Source organism: Nanorana parkeri, unplaced genomic scaffold (assembly GCF_000935625.1).
Source record: "Nanorana parkeri isolate BGI_ZX_2015 unplaced genomic scaffold, ASM93562v1 scaffold108, whole genome shotgun sequence".
NCBI classification, from domain to species: Eukaryota; Metazoa; Chordata; class Amphibia; order Anura; family Dicroglossidae; genus Nanorana; species Nanorana parkeri.
Genome location: NW_017306376.1, coordinates 1,202,495 through 1,218,263, shown reverse-complemented (window position 1 = coordinate 1,218,263; position 15,769 = coordinate 1,202,495). Strand labels below are relative to the sequence as shown.

Genomic DNA, 15,769 nt, shown 5'->3' with positions numbered 1-15,769 from the left:
AGCTTCAGACAGATATAAATACAATACAAATAAATGCAGCTCTGTATGAATATGTTATTAAATATTCTATATTTATTTAAAGTAACACTAAACTCAAGAGTTAAGGCTCTTGAATGCATTTGAAAGATTTGACTATTAACAAGAAATGTATCTTATTTGTGTATCACTCGGCTGTAGATCCTCAAATCCTCTCTGAATTAGATATGTACAAATCGTTTCATTCCGAATCAAAATTCGGACATATTTTCCGAAATTCAACATTCGGACACATCCAAATTTCCGAATCCCAATGCATCCAAATGTGTCCGAATCCTAATTTCGTTCAAAAACTGAACTGAATCGGATATGTGACTTTTCTGGCCAATCAGATGTGTTTTTTGGTTTAATGCATCCAAATGGGTCTGAACATTAATTTTTGAGAGCCGTCTTATTGGCCAGAAAAGACACATGACCTAATAAAATTTGTGTTCAGTATATACATATATCACTAAAGCTGAGGCTCCTAGACACGAATGGCATTCGGGAGCTCGCAGATGCATTTCGGAATTTCGGATCCCAAATGCTGGTTTTCTGTTTTACTCACAACGAATATTCGTAAACTCATCCGAAACTAACGAAATTTGGATTTCGTCCAAAACCCTGAACCAAATTGAATTTTGGATTTGAATCCCGAATTACGAAATAACTGAACCAAATATTTCAGTAGCTTACATATCTACTCTGAATTCATGCTGACACTGTCCTTCCTTCTGGAGGGTGGCTACATTTGTGCCTTATGGTCCCTGTGTGTGTTGTAAAGTAGCCACCGCTCCAAGATCACTCCCATGATGGACTATAATATCAATACTAATTAGTAAACTAAAGGTGAGATTATAGTCCATCACAGGAGTGAACTTGGAGTGGTGGCTGCTCTAAAACACACACAGGGACCATGTGGAACCAAAGTAGTCACCCTCCAGAAGGAAGGACAGTGTCAGCACAAATTCAGAGATGATTTGAGGATCTACAGTCGAGTGATACACAAATAAGACAGACATCCCAACTCTCCCGGACGCTCCGGGAGTCTCGCGCTATTAGATAACGGCTCCCGGCCGCCCGGGAGAGAAACACTTCCTCCCAGAAAGGTTTAATCTGCTCGATTGAGCAGATTAAACCTTTCCCTGCGATCGTTTTATTTTTATTTTCTGACATCGGAAGCCGCGGCCGACGGTCAGAAAAAAGGCATACGAATGCATAGCTAGATTCCTATTGGCTATTGCACTTTCAATCAGCAGAGGGGGACCTGAATTGGCTATTTGCACTGTAAATCAGCAGAGGGGGACCTGAATTTTTCTATCAGGTCCTCTTCTGGTGATTGAAAGCAGCACAGAGCGGGTGCAATAGCTAGTTTGCTATTGGCTATTGCAAAGTGCAATAGCCAATAGGAATCTAGCTATGCATTTGTATGCTTTTTTTTTTATTCTGACGACTGCAACTGTCAGAATACTAAAAAAAAATAAAAAAGCTTGCAGATAGCAAAGAAGCTATTGCTACCTGTGTTATCTGCCATCATTTCAGGGGGTGCTCTCTCCCAGCCCCCCCTAATCCCCCCTCTGCGGATGGGGGGGAGAGCACCTCCCTGAAATGAGAGGGACACCTCCCTGAAATTGCTTCTTTCAGGTTGGGATCCCTGAATAACATACATTTTTGTTAATAGTTAAGGTACTTGAATGTATTTTTACGATTTAACTCCTGAGGTTGGTGTCACTTTAAGTAAGTCAACAAGAAGTTTGCTGACAGGAAGAGTGAGTGGAGTGAGAAGAGGGAAGCGCTTCTTTTACTCCTTTACTGTGCAGTAATGGTCTGGGGACAGGAAGGTGACATATTTGCGTGGCTTAACTGCAGGAGAGAAAAGTCAAGTTATCAGGCTGGCTGTAAAATCTGTGTTAATCTCAGGACTGGACGGGCAGAAATCCCTTGGCAGGTAAGATAATTCCTAAATCTGCATTTTGTTTATGAACCTTTAAGAATACATATTCCAGATTACTATCTACACTTTAGGTCATGATTACATTACTTTGTCTGCATACTTGTACACTCCTATATTAAATATGTATAATGGAAAACTGAGAATTAATAATAATTAATTACCCCAATGTGAAAGTCCTGATTTTTTTTTTCTTCGATCTTCAAACTTCTATATATTCCATATATTCAGCACGCTTTAAAAAACGGTGGAAGCTGGAATTACAGATTCTGGTCACAGTTTAAGAGAGCTTGTTTCCAAAACATTTATTTTAACAAAAATCTTACCAAAGGGTTATTTGTGTATTTAGCGTATTTTAGGCATATTAACTACCTGTAGAAGCCTCCCTTGTGTTGACATCCAAGAGCCCTAAGACTGCTGCTGAGCTCCACCATCTTGGGTGTGATGTCAGCAGCCCTCCCCTGGATTTTACATAAAAGGTTATGTAGACGGTGGGGGTGAAGAAGTTGGGCTAGCACAGACAATAATTAGACACTCCCAGAAGAGGAGAGGACTATGATGAGCAAGGAGAGAAGGGGTTGTGCTAGAAGACTGACTCCCTGGAGGAGTAAAATTTTCTAGCAATTTTTAAGCCACATTGCAAATAAGGACAAAAAAAATCAAGTAAAAGGAAAAACATTGCAAGGAAGCATTTAAAATCGAGATCCTATCTAGAGGCAGAGCCAGCTGTACCCGCCCCGTCCGTTCTGCCAGTCAGCGCTGGCGGATTGGAGCGGGGAGGGGGGAATCCAGCCCCTCCCTTGTCACGGCAGAGAGCCATGACAGGATCGAGAGGTGAGCGAACACAGAAACATGAAGAGGGGGAATCCCTCCAAGAGTGCCTCTGGGCATATAGATTTCCCCTTAGACTTAATTCCCCATTCCCCCACTGCTTGCCCTATAGCAGAGTGTCTTAAAGAACTTTGGGGCATTTCTAAAATGAATACTTTATTGAATTTATGCATTTTGGCAGTGATTTAATTCACTGTATATTAACTTTGCACTATATACAACACACTTAAAAAATAAATAAATAGAGAGGGAAACTTGAAAAAAAACACTATATGCAAGTTATGAAAAATAAATTATGAATTTGTATCCTCTGATAGATGCATCTCCATTTTCCTCTTCCTAGCGATGGACCCAATAATGTTTTTTTTACTGTCAAACACTGTTTCTACAGTCACCAAAATGACGAAATTATAGCCATTTCTTCAGCAATGCGGTCATTGTGAAAGCTGACTTGCCAAGCTTGGCAGTGACAGAGAATACTTAGAGAGTACCCTTTAGTCACCTTGTCTGCACTTTGGTTTGATATCCTGTCTGTTTTTCCACGTTCTGTTTTTCTACAGTGTACGCCTGTGTTCCGTATGAGTGCAATGTTTTCACTAAATCCCCAGAGGTTATCACCCGATCTAATTGGTCTGGAGAGATTGTCACTTTGTATCATACAAGTAAACAGCTATTGGATTGCCTAAGTACATCTAACCAACAATGATGACCTTCATGTACAGGAGGTTATCCGTTACAGGTGGTTTAACTGAAAGTATCTTCTGAAAGTACTATACTCTCTCTCTAACTTTCTTTAAATCGGTGTTATTCTCGGCATGTGGTTTTCTTCTTTGATCTTGCTTTGTGAATTTTTCCTGTTTATTTGTTTACAGTATTGGACATATTCCACAAGATACCGTGGAGCTGTCTAACCCATTTTGATTTTCTCCTTCGGGTCAGCAAAAGAGGACCTCGCAGTAAAATGCAATGTCTGCTTATTAGGTTCGGGCCATCTCAATCATTGCAGGATAGTATTTCAAAAATCCATCTGTAAGGAAAAAAAGTTAGATTTTATATGCATCTTACCCCCCATCTTACTGCAGGGTGTGACATCACTATCACCAGCGAGATTCCTGGGCAAAACAGAGCAGACCAAGTCTCACGAGAAGGCACTCTAGTCCAGTGAAAACATTTCTTCTTCTTCCTCCTTGAAAAACAACCATGTTAGGCCTATAACATTTCCGATATGTAACACTGGAGTGTGTATGCTGCCTTTTTACCATTTAAAAATAAAAAAGAGGTATTTGTGCCAATAATTTGTTTTAAGACCTTATGAAGCAGCACAGGATAAGAGCACATCTGGGGTTACAAAGTAAAGCAAAAGCTCAGCACTGAGGAAGAGAAAATATTGGTGTATATATATAAACTGTTCACATAGTGAACAGCTCTGTGTATGACATTCACAGCACATCATGGCCACTAGATGCTAAATTCCTATGCTCCTTGGCTCCATGAAGAAGCCATAATGCCCTGCGAATCCTGTTCACAGGGCTGTTCACTATGCAAACAGTTGATAAATAGACCCCTATGATTGGCTAGACTTGTATCTATGGATACAAGAGACTAGGCTGAGCTTGGTGGGAACCCAGTTCGCCTGAGTTCACCCAAGCCCACTCAAAACTCTGACCGCCACCCCCTCCTCCCGAACCAATCCATGGTGGCAGTTGTGAGGTATAGCTGTCGGGTGGGGAATGTGCCTCCCAGCAACTGATTGGGTCAAGAGGAGGGGGTGGCAGTGAAAGTTTAAGTGGGTTTGGACAAACTCGGGCAAACTGGGTTCGCATCAAGCCTAGTCTCATCACTAATGGATACACTTAGTCATAATACTTATATATTAGTTATGTATTGTATAAAGTATGCACAGTCTAAAAAGTTACAATAAATCTAATTCAGGAAACAAACCAAAAAAAAAAGGTAAAGGTAGTTATATCCTTCATTCATGTCGCTTTTGAGGATAATTTAGAGGAAATTGAGCATGAAGTCACAGAAAATGTTAAGTAAACACCATTCTTCATGCTGCTGTTGCACTCCCTTTCACAAGAAGAGTGTCTGTATGAATGCATCCTGAAAGTCATTGTCTTATAACACAAAGCTTGCTGTCTGACCCTTTACTCTGCTTTCTCGACTGAACCTGAATATAAACCACAGACTGTAATTTAGCTGAAAGTAAACAACATAGTATGAAACGCTGTTTTCTATTATTTCCTTTTTTTTACTTTGTGCTCTTACCTAAAATATTTCTAGAGTGAGATGAAGAAGAAATTTCACCCCAGGATTTTAGATTGTATTTGTTCCCTGATTCTAAGTGCTGAGCGCAGAAAGCGGTTGTGCTTTTTTTGTCCTTACTATTCCTTCAATCAAAAGAGCAGTATGCGGTTCTGCAGCTATTGTAGTACTACAAATATTTGTATGTGTGGCGTACTATGATAACTATCACTTTTTACTTACTTTTCTAATCAACAAGATCTATAAAATATAATTAGAAGTTACTGATAACATGGAAATAAAACACAGAGGTTGCATTTCTCTAATAAGGGATCTTGAAGGCTCCATTCACATGGGGCTTTAGGCTGTGGCTGGGGGACTTTTACGGCAGGAGACTCTTATTACAGGTGAGCCCATTCAGATGTGGCCATTGTGCCCCTCAAGTTAAGAGAACTAATGCCAAAACCTTTTTTTGGGCTTTTGTCTTCTTTTGGATCCAAGGAGTACATTTACTATTTTACTAATATACTCCTGTGACCCAAAGTCAGCATCTCGCAGGCTACTGACTGCTATTTGACAGCTCAGAGCCGCTCTGCGGCTGGGAAAGATAGAAATCCACCCCGCTGTCTAATTGACAGCTTCCTCTGCCCCTCTAGAGCCAGGGCCTGTTCCCGCCCCCTCCTTTGTCTGTTCCTCCAATGAGCACTAAAGGAATAGAGAGGGGAGGGGGAATCCCTGTGGGAAGCAGCGACTGACCGTGAACTGAGTGATATGTGATCGCTCAGCTCTCAGTCTCAGTCATTTCTTCACTTACCTTCGGTGCGGGAGAGCAGCGGCGAGTCAGCGCTGGTCCTGTGGGAGGAGCTCCAGGTGGGGGTCCTAATTTAGCTGGCCGGCGACTGCCAGAGGATCTCAACACGCGCGGCACCTCTGGCAGTCGCCGGCCAGCTAAATTAGGAGGCCCACCTGGAGCTCCTCCCACCGGACCAGCGCTGACTCGCCGCTGCTCTCCCGCACCGAAGGTAAGTGAAGAATTTTTTTTAAAAACATAGCGCAAGCATCGGGGCATTTTGACAAGTACAAGTACTTGTCAAAATGCCCTGTTTTTTCCGCCCTCACCCTCCAGCGCCCTCAGGCGGCCGTCTGACTTGCCTTGCGGTAGCTCCGGGCCTGAGCCTTGTGTGAATGCAGCCCAACAGTGAATCTAGAAGCCCTCACCCCTCTGGCTCAGAAGCAGCTGTATCCCTCCCCTGCAGTGCTTCTATTAGTTTTTCTGTATTTTCTAATGTGAAGCTGGTTGCAGGCACTTGTTGTTTTAAGGCCTTATGCACATGGGTATAAAATATGCTATGTTGAGATCCGTACAGCGCACTTTTTTTTCACCGATCTAAACACAGCAGTATTGTATATTATGGGTCCATACACACAGCTTAGTTGAGCTAAGATTTTTGCGCTGTGATTAGCTGCGTACAATCAGAGTAGAAAATGTTGCATCTGCAATCAGAAATTTATGCATGTACATGCATTCAAAATGTGAATATTATTTTACCAGGACATCTTGTGTAGTCAGAAAGTGACCAGTGCCCTGGCGAAAAAAGTGGCCTCCACCATTCGCCATTTTAAGGGACGTTTCCTAATGCAATGTGTGAGCTAAAGCCCGAGCTCTGCGATCCGGAGCATTCCAGATACTCAAAAGTGCAGAAAAAAATACATGGGAGAAGGTGTTAAAGTGCGTTACTCCCAACTGGGGTCTGTTGGATAGCAGGGGCAAGGAGCAATAAAGTAAGTGCCTATCCTTTTATGATGACTGGATGTTTTATGTCATATGTAAAGGAGACACTGAAAAAAGTTTCGAACACAGTAGAGTCAGGAAATCACCAGCACTCAGTAGTAAAGATAAATATGTCCCTTTTATTGGACAGAAAGCGTCACAGACATCCAAATAAACCGACGTTGCGGGGCCGCGCGGGGTCCCTTCCTCAAGGCAGAAAGATGTGACAGTAGAGACACATGTGTAACATGTCCCCACAGAGTGCTAATCTATCACACAGTGCCTGTGCCAAGCGGTAACCTTGGTGCTCATGGCTCTGCAGGCTGTCTACTGTACAGTATCCTTTCAATGCTGGAAGGTTACTCCACTGAGAGCAAAATGCAAGCCAGGGATAACATACTGTATATTATATGCTTATCTTTTGGCCTACAGGTCTGCATTTCAGCAGAACCATGTACCAGTTCACTCTCTTCCCCCCTCCACACACCTATGCATCCCTCCACACCTTGCCCCCATGCTCCATACTTTTAAAATCATCATGGCTAGCAGGTCATGCTGAGACTTCCAATGCTTTTTACTTTGGTCCTTGCCATCGCAGACTCTTGGCAATGTGTGTTATAATGGAGAACATATTCTGCTACTTTTTAGGCTTCCAATTAACTGCTAGTCAGATGGAATTCTTCCCCAGACAGACAGCATGGTAGCGCGTTTGGCTGTATTCTAGAAAACAGTTACAATTCATGAGATCACACTTAGCATAATCAAGGGGATAATAACTCATCATTCACTACATCAGTGGCTGATTACTTTATCAATGTTTAATGATACTTTTGTTTTGAAGAAGTCTGTCAGTTGTTGAGGAAAGCAAATACCAGCATCCTATGCCACCCCTGATAACAAGTGTATGAAGCAGAGATGCCTTTTATAAATCAACGATTTTCAAACTTTGGCCTAATGATGCCCAGATTCTTGAAGATGGCAAAGACATCGGGGGGCAGAGAATGGTGGGTGGGCAGGATGCCATCCATTAGTTGCTGCTGCAGCTTCACTCTGAACATACTAAGTCTAAGGGGGTTATTTACTCAGCTGCCGAAGGCAGCCAAATGAACACCCAAGCAGAACCGAAGTGAGCTGCAGCCTCTTCGGCTATTCACTGCAACTGTGTATGGCTATTTTTAGCTATACATCGGCTGCGTATGGCTCACTTCACCTCCCTTTGGCTTGGCTGGAAAGCTGCAGCTCGTTTGGCAGAAACGAAGGGAATAGCCCGGCTTAGCCGCCATCAGATTGCTTCTACGGGCCTGTAAAGTGCCTGCCCCCCCCAACCAACACCCACGCCCAACACCCTTGCATTGTTTTCTGGGCTCTGCTGCCCCCCTGCGGGCCCAGGACCGGCATGTCAGGTGGCGGCTGGAAGGTTGGGGAGGAGAGCGGTGAACTTCTGGTCACCACTCTCTGCCCCGTTCCATGGGACAGAGAGCAATGTGTATTGCATCACTTCCGGTCCCATAGCTGTCATTGCTCGGCTGCTAAAGCCAAGCAATAAGCTATTGAAATGCGATATGCATTTCAATAGCTTGTTTAGAGTAGAAAGGTGACAATAGGGGTCTTTTGGACGCCAGTGTCACCTTAAAGACCTGTCACTGCCAATATGCTATCACATGGGGGACTTGTAATCCTCCCTATGTAATAGCAATTCAAGTTAAAAAAAAAGTTTTTAAAAATGTAAAAATAATAAAACATTTTTCAACATTCCCCTCCCCCGCGAGCATTCGCGTATACACTCATCGGGTGCGTCTACGTATGAAAACAACAATTGTGCTACACATGTTGGGTATCCCCATGCACGCCAGAGTAAGAGCAATAATTCTAGTGTCTATATTTACATGCATCCCTAGACTGATGACCTGTACAGGCTTTTATAGCGTCATCTATGGACTTTTTGGCGTACTAATTTTTGTCACCGTTTCACGGATGCACGCAATCTGGGCATGTTGGGTATCTATTTACTCGTCGTAACCTCATCTTTAATATTTCACAAAAAAATTGTATTTTATTGTGTTTTAGGGCATTCAAATTAACTTGAGTGCATCTTTCACTAAATATTTGGGTTTGATAAAGAGCTGCACTAATAAGCCGAGGTGCCATAATGCTTTTCCTATGACACCTCGGCTCACAGACCCAAATGGCAATTGGAAACTCACGAATAGCACTCGGGAGTTCCCGAATGCTATGTGGCATTTGACAGCTGAGAATGTCAAATGGGTGGAGCAAGCTGTGACGTCATGGCTCGCTCCGACCATCTGTTTACTTTCGAGCAGGAGTTTTCGTCGGGATAGACAGTCGCGGCAGGTCGGCGGGTGTCGTGCATCGTGATTGACGCTGGATTACAACGATGGAGTCATTTTTTATTTTAATTAAAGGAATAGTAAAAAATTTAGTCTTTTTTTCAATTAAAGGATTTTATCAAAAGTCCGGACTTTTTACTAACTATTTTATGTAACCCTTTAGTAAATGGGTAGGGGTAAAAGTACCCCTTACTCATTCACGAGGGGGGGGGACATCTGGGTGCACCCTTAATTAAAGGGGTACACGGATGCAAATAAGCCCCCTTGCCAGGGACCGACTGGGACAAAAAATGGGCCCGGGCATTTTAGACGGAGCAGCCCAATCATGTGACCCCAAAGGCCCCGCCCCAATCCAGGAGTGTGGCCAAACATGGAGGTGCAATTGAGGGGTGGGGCCAAACACTGAAGCGCAATCGAGGGGCAGGGCCAGTTGCTGGCAAGTACAGGAGGGATACAGTTGACTCGCTGGACGCAGGGATTAGTAACGCGCTGGACTCAGGCCTTGCTCACACCGAAAGCGTGTGTGTTCCAGAGCGGTAGCTGCTGGAACGCACCGCGATCGCTGAGAAACTTCCCCCCGCGTTTTAAGGCGGGAGGGGGCGTGGCGGTGCATTGAATTCAACGCCACCGCTTCCACGCCCCCCTGCCCGCAATGCGATCAGACGCGCGGCAAAACTTTGCAAGCCCTATTTTTTGCATTTGTAGTGGAACGGAACGCTGGCAAAGTTTTGCCACGCGTCTGATCACACTGCGGGCAGGGGGGCGTGAAAGCGGTGCCATTGAATTCAATGCACCGCCACGCCCCCTCCCACCCCAAAATGCGGGGGAAGTTTCTCAGCGATCACGGTGCATTCCAGCAGCTACCGCTCTGGAACGCACACGCTTTCGGTGTGAACAAGGCCTTAGGGATTACTGACGCGCTGGATGCAGGCTTAGTAACGCACTGGACTCAGGGATTAGTGACAGGCTGGACTCAGGGATTTTTTCCCCCCATTTTTTGGGGCTGGGGTTCCCCCTCAAAATTCCTACCAGGCCTAAAGGGCCTGGTAGGATTTTGGGGGGAACCCCACGCATTTCTTTTCGGTTTAACTTGGGGGGGTCCCTCCTAACACACTTTTGCAACGAACGAAACGGAAACGGAAACGAAACGAAAGTTCGACCGGACTACCGCTAACGAATTTCGTCCGAATCCCAAAACGAATTCAATTTCGGACCTGAATCCGAAAACCGGAATAATGCAAAATCCGAATCAAAACGAAACGAAACTAAACACATTTTTTGCTGGTTCACGTCTAATGTTTAATGATTTTCCTAATAAATACAGAGATGCAGTCATTGTTGGCTTATCATGCTGTGACCTGATGTTTAGCTTAAAACCCTTGTGTTGAAATAACTTAACCCACACAAAAATATTGCAAATTATATCATAAAGGGGTTAAAAAACTTTTTATAGATGAATGTAAAATCTCTCAATCCTGGTGTGTACATACAACAGTGGTCAGACTCCCATGTGTTTGTGCTTGAAGTGGTTAAAGTTAAGGGGAGCCCTCTTGTGGTCACATTAGGTATGTTTCTTTTTCTTTAAAACCATAGAGAAGCATTCCTTACTATTGAGTTACATACAGTAATCATCTACAACAGGACAGACATGAAGTTCATATTAATATATTTACAGGAGCTTGCAGGTCACAATACTTGTTAATCTGGCCAGTTTGGTCACAAGAGTTCAGTCTGCATTCTGCAATCAAATGTTTTCATTGTTTTTGGCTTCAATTTTGCCATACATGTTTGTTCCAATTCAAAACAAATGAAAACATTCCTGCCTGATTACTTCCCTTTCAAATCACCCTCAAATGTGTCAATTAAATTGATTCATTGTCCAAAAGATTTTTTTTAATTTTTTTTTACATCCTATCAGAATATGATTGCATTATTAAACGATTGATTGAGAGAACTGTTTAATATTTGTTACATGTTCCCATTCACATAGCATAACTGTGCTAAATGTAAATTGCTGCTTGCACAATTCATTCTCAGTACAGAGAATGACTTTTCTTTCAGAACAAAGTGTTGCTCTGGAATGCAAGGGGGAGCTGTGCAGGTTAGTTATCATAATTAACCCTGTCTGTACTGTGCTGCCAGATCTTATTATCGATTGTAAGATTTGAACAATGTCTGTCCTTCCAAAGGGTTAAAGATCTAGAAGCCTTGTTAATGAGGGGAAGCTCAGTCTGCCTTAAGGTGCCCATACACTGCACGATTCTCGTACGAGAATCGCGGGATATCCCGCGATCGTACGATAATCGCAAAGTGTATGGAAGGCGTGCGACCGTTTCTACTGTACGGTCACACGTCTTCCATCAAACAAGCAGGCTGGAAAACCCGCCGGGAATCGTACCATTCTCGGCAAGTTAGTGGCCTGCCTATTCGACAACTGCCGAACGGGCCGGTGTGCGCACGTGCACACTGCCCGTTTGCAGTCATCGGAAGCCCGCCCCTCATTGCAGTCATCGCAAGCACGATCTGCCTCTCCAATATGGGCAGATTGTACGTTTTTTAAGTAGTTTACAACCCTCGCAAGACAAAAGTCTTGCGAAGGTTGTAAAGTGTATGGGCACCTTTAGTTTTCTTATGGGGACAGCCAGAGTTTCCTGGATACAGTCCGTGTACCCAACGCACTCAGAGCCGCTGCTCCTTAAGATAAGATATGGGTGGCTTCTGTCAAAGTATAAGTAAAAGATGGACACCGGCACTCAAAGTCAAACCCAGTACGTCTATTTATTCACGTACTTGTTGCATATTCAAACACTGGATGCAACGTTTCGGGGTCTCACAGGATCCCCTTCATCAGGAAAAAAAGTGATGTTTGCCTGATGAAGGGGATCCTGCGAGACCCAGGAACGTTGTATCCAGTGTTTGAATATGCAACAAGTACGTGGATAAATAGACATACTGGATTTTCCTTGGACTGCCGGTGTCCATCTTTTACTTAGCCAGAGTTTCCGTTCACATGGAAATTGAGAGCGAAGCTTGCAAAGGCTCCAGCTACACAGACACATCTAAAAGGTAAGAAATATTTAAAAATATATATATATTTTAGGTATGCTGTATAAATAGGAACAGATAACAAATATATAGAAGGGTTTGCTCACAGTTGACTTCAAAAGTGGAAATACACTTTAAGACTAACCCCTCTCTGTGACAATAAATACCGCAGCTGATATCCCAGCACCAGAATATGCCGCTTTGTGAATGTTTTCTACTAGAGATATTCATTTGGATTTGGACAAACTAACTTGCTGAATCATAAACTTATGTTGATTCGTCAGTTTGTCCAAATCCGAAATAAGGAATTATTGTATGCAAAATATATTAAAAAAAAATATTCGGGCATATAGTAATTCATTTCTTATGGGCACTGGCAATTTGCCGCTTCCACTATGGCGGCACCAATACACGCATATGACGTCGCCCGACAATGGTGTCATGTGCCGTCATGCACCGTGCTTTCAAGATGGCAGCATGCATGTGCAGAATGCGTTGGTGGCCAATATGGCTGCCGCATGTTCTGTTTTTTAATTTGCGCTTTCAGATTTGGAGGTTCGTTGCCTCAGAATCCGAAACAGCATAATTATTCATTTCATCAAACAAAATGAATGAAAAGGTTTTTCCCTTTTCATTGTTTTGTCTGAAAGGAATTTTCATGCTGTGCACATGTCTATTTTCTACCTAGTGAGCCAATTACCTGTTCCAGGTAGGCCAGGCTGCATACATGTTCCAGGCCAATGACACACTGATTCGTGGAGCTAGGATCAGAACAAAAACACCAAAATCAGTACTTTAAAAAACAAGTCGCAATGGCAGCTCTTACATTGTTATTCTCATGGGAAGAGGGCAGTAGTATTTTAGCTTGCATTGTGTGCCCCCGCAGAAGATGGGTTCGGCCATAGCCCCTACTGCTGGGTGTAATGCCACTTTTGTTACAGATGAAATCTTTCCTGATTGTGACCTTGCTGTGACTGGCACAGTTCAGTCAGGGTAGTTAGTTCCACCCGTCCTCTGTCTCTACCTCCCAGGCGCCAGCTCTATCACTGTGTCTTGTAGTAAAACAATAAAATGGACAGGACTCTGATGTCTGATAAGCTCCACTTCTGCTACACCTTATGTTTACAACTATAGCCACAAGAGGCCGAAAGAGAAATTCTGCTATATTGCCAGGGTGGAGATGACAATGAAGACACTAGTGTCTGTCACTGTCCCTTTCTTCTCATCCTTCTCCCTTTACCTTTCATCTTTCCACTGGCAGACACAAAAAGGAAAGAGGACAAGAGCTTTTCACCAGTTTTCGTGAGAACAGCAATCACAATCCTCCTACTGAGCAGCTCCTTTGACACAGAAGTCATTGCACCAGTACAGAGGATGATTCTGTAACATTTACTCTCAGAATTGCTCCAGCTTCATATCTGCATGGAATGTCACATTTCCTTTGCGCTAGTGAAAAATGTTCATTTTGTGACTGATTAACGGTTTGAGAGCTAAACCGCATATGAGATGTTTAACCAATTTGTTACATCAGATAATACTACTGAAAATGTATTAAAGTTATGTTAAAGTCAAAAGGTTTTATGCTTTTTCAAATGCATGCAATAGACATAATAGTCCAAAATGGAGAAGTGAAATCGAGAAAATAACTTGTTTTAAAAAATTATAAAAAATAAAAAAAAGTGATGCGTGCATATGTGTTCGTCCCCTTTGCTATGAAGGCCCTACATAGGATCTGGGGCAATCAATTACCTTCAGAAGTCACATAATTAGTTAAATAAAGACCACCTGTGTGCAATCTAAGTGCCTCATGATCTCAGTACATATACACCTGTTCTGAAAGGCCCCATAGTCTGCAACACCATTGAGCAAGTAGCACCACTGAGCAAGTGGCATCATGAAGTCCAAGGGGATCTCAAAAGGTCAGTGACAAAGTTGTGGAGAAGTACAGATCAGGGTTGGGTTATAAAAAATATCCGAAACTTTGAACATCCCACGGAGCACAATTAAATCCTTTATTAAAAAATGGAAATAATATGGCACCACAACAAACCTGCCAAGTGAGGGTTGCCCATCAAAACTCACAGACCAGGCAAGGAGGACATTAATCAGAGAGGCAACAAAGAGACCAAAGATAACCCTGAGATAGCTGCAAAGCTCCACAGCGGAGATTGGAGTATCTGTCAATAGGACCGCTTTAAGACGTGCACTCCACAGAGATGGCCTTCATGGAAGCGTGTACAGAAAAAATCCATTGCTTACAGAAAAAAATTATCAAACATGTTTGCTGTACACCAAAACTCATGTGGGAGACTCCACTAAACATACAAAAGAAGGTAATTGGGTCAGATGAGACTAAAATTTAGCTTTTTAGCCTTCAAGGAAAACACTATGGGGTCTATTCACTATGCTGCCGAGGGTAGCCGAGTAAATGACCGATTAGAAGTGAAGTGAGCCGATCCATGATCGGGAGCTGTACGGGCTATTGTGAATAGCCCGTACAGCACCCCCTCAGTTTTACTGAACCGAAGGGGTCCTGGGGCCGAAGCTACGGCCAGATCCCTCGGCAGCTTCGTGAATAGACCCCTGTGTCTGGCGCAAACCCAAGACCTCTCATCACCCTGGGAACCCCATCCTCACAGTGAAGCATGGCGGTGGCAGCATCATGATGTGGGGATGCTTTTCATTGGCACGGACTGGCAAACTGGTCAGATATGAAAGAATGATGGATGGTGCTAAATACAAGGACATTCTTGAGGGAGATTTGAGACAGGAACTGAGGTTCACCTTCCAGCAGGACAATGACCCTCAGCGTACTGCTAAAACAACACTCGAGTGGTTTAGGGGAAATATTGAAATGTCTTGGAATGGTCTAGTCAAAGCCCAGACCTCAATCCAATTGAGAATATGTGGCATGACTTAAAGATTGCTGTACATCAGCGAAACCCATTCAACTTGAAGGAAGCTGGAGCAGTTTTGCCTTGAAGAATTGGCTGCTTTCTTGCTTTGGGTTAGTGACTTACTAATGATGGCTTTATCATATTCAGTATTTTCAAATGTATGCAAACGGAGGTCTCTTTTACTGAAAGATTGCAAACAGGTTTTAACATTTTCTTTTGCTGCCTACATGCTGAGGATTTTTTATTTGAGAGCCTGAGTTGAATTTTTACAGCACTAGGCAATGGCAACTCCCATTGTTCTATCATGGCTGGTTCCTTCTAATCATAAAAATTGTAATAAATGTCTTTTCACTTTTCTGTATTTTACTTAACTCGCTGTTTTTGTAAAAGTTTTTGGGATGATTTGCTGTTACCCATGGCAATCAAGCCAAATATATATTTCTGCATCTGACTGCATGTACAGTACGATTGGTTAAACGTTTGCACAATGTAAAGTGTGAGGTGTGGCTGGCCAGAATTTTGGAAATAAATAAGAAATGTTTTCAGCACACCGACAACCTTGTTTCAAAGAGCATACATATTCTTAATTGCATAATCGTATAGGAAGGGACCGAGTAGGGATCCTTCATGACATACCTGATCAGGGTACCTGGGTGGCCCTGAAACA

At 43.1% G+C, this 15,769-nt stretch overlaps 1 pseudogene; it reads left to right on the top strand.

The window, feature by feature from the left end:
• The window catches only part of LOC108784302, a 33,967-nt pseudogene extending 18,780 nt beyond the window's left edge, over positions 1-15,187 (top strand).
• The last annotated feature ends 582 nt before the right edge of the window (positions 15,188-15,769 follow it).